This window comes from Panthera uncia, chromosome B1 (genome assembly GCF_023721935.1).
Source record: "Panthera uncia isolate 11264 chromosome B1, Puncia_PCG_1.0, whole genome shotgun sequence".
NCBI lineage: Eukaryota > Metazoa > Chordata > Mammalia > Carnivora > Felidae > Panthera > Panthera uncia.
Window position 1 is genome coordinate 121,647,565 of NC_064811.1, and position 1,263 is coordinate 121,648,827.

The 1,263-nt window shown below is 42.0% G+C and overlaps 1 pseudogene; it reads left to right on the plus strand.

The window, feature by feature from the left end:
- The first annotated feature begins 497 nt into the window (after positions 1 to 497).
- LOC125922439 (28S ribosomal protein S16, mitochondrial-like) lies at positions 498 to 964 on the plus strand (annotated as a pseudogene).
- Positions 965 to 1,263: the final 299 nt, after the last annotated feature.

The window sequence follows — 1,263 nt, forward strand, 5'->3', positions numbered from 1 at the left end:
AAGTAAGGCAATAAACACAAGCATAAAAGTAAGGGAATAGGATGTAGGGAATCAAGGGAAGCAACAGAGAGGCCAGTTAGGAAGTCATTAGGAAGCCACTGGCCATCATCAAGCAGAAGTTGATGATATCAGTGGAGATAGTAAAAAGTAGTAAAGTTTTTGGAAATATCAGCGTCAACAGAATTGGAGGTCAGATGTGGAATGTGATAGAAAGAAAGTATTTAAGATGGACTCCAACATTTTGGGCTGAGTGGCTAGAAGCCTAGAGTTGCCATTTTGTAAGAAGGAACAGATTCAGGGGTTGGGGAGGGTGAGGGGATAGCTAAAATCAAGAAATTTTTTTCACATTCAGTTTGAAATTCTATTAGACATCCGGTGAGGAGTTTCAGTATGCAGATGGTTATATGGATCTGGAATCCAGAGGAAAGAAAGGGACTGAAGATACAAATTTAGGAAGCTCAATAGATAGTATTTAAAGCTATGGGGCTAGGCTTTTCCACATTCCTCCCCACCCAGCCAGAGGCCATAAAGCTGATGCGTGCTGGTGGTGCATGCCAGCTACACCATGGTCCAGCTCACTACTGTCCTCTGCAAGGCCTACCATGGGGTCCACTTATCCATCTGCCTTGCACTGTGTGGCTATACCAACCAGATTTTCTACCACATTGTGACCATCCACAACAGGGATGGCTGTTTCATGGAGCAGCTGGATTCCTATTATCCACTGCCCAACAGTCATGGAGAGAGAATCGTTGCTCTCAACCTGGACCGGATCTGGGATTGAAATGCCTGTGGAGCCCATCTCTGTAAGTCTGTAGGGTAGCTTTTGGGTCTTTCTGGATTTTTCCCTCTGCATTCCATGAAGATCACAAATGCTGAGAGGCTGCAGAGGAAACAGGAGTGGGAAGTCCTTTTAGCATCTCAGAAAAAGGATACAGAAGGTACAGAAACAAAAATGAGCTGACTTCAGTAAGAAGAACATTGGGAAAAAGATCAAAGTCCTCTTAAAACACTTGTACAGAGCTCTTAGTTTTATTAGATTTGGAGGCCAATAAATGGAGTTTTATGAGTCAAAAAAATTAAACAGATAAAGCTAGGGGGTTGGATAAAGTTTTCATAAAATGAATATAATAGAGAAAAGATCTGAAGAGATCTCAAAGATAAAAAGGAATCAGCAAAGGAGCCTAAGAGTTAGAAACAGAATCAAGAAAGGATGAAGTCCCATAGACCAAATGAGGAAAGGATTTAAAGGAGGGAGTGGTT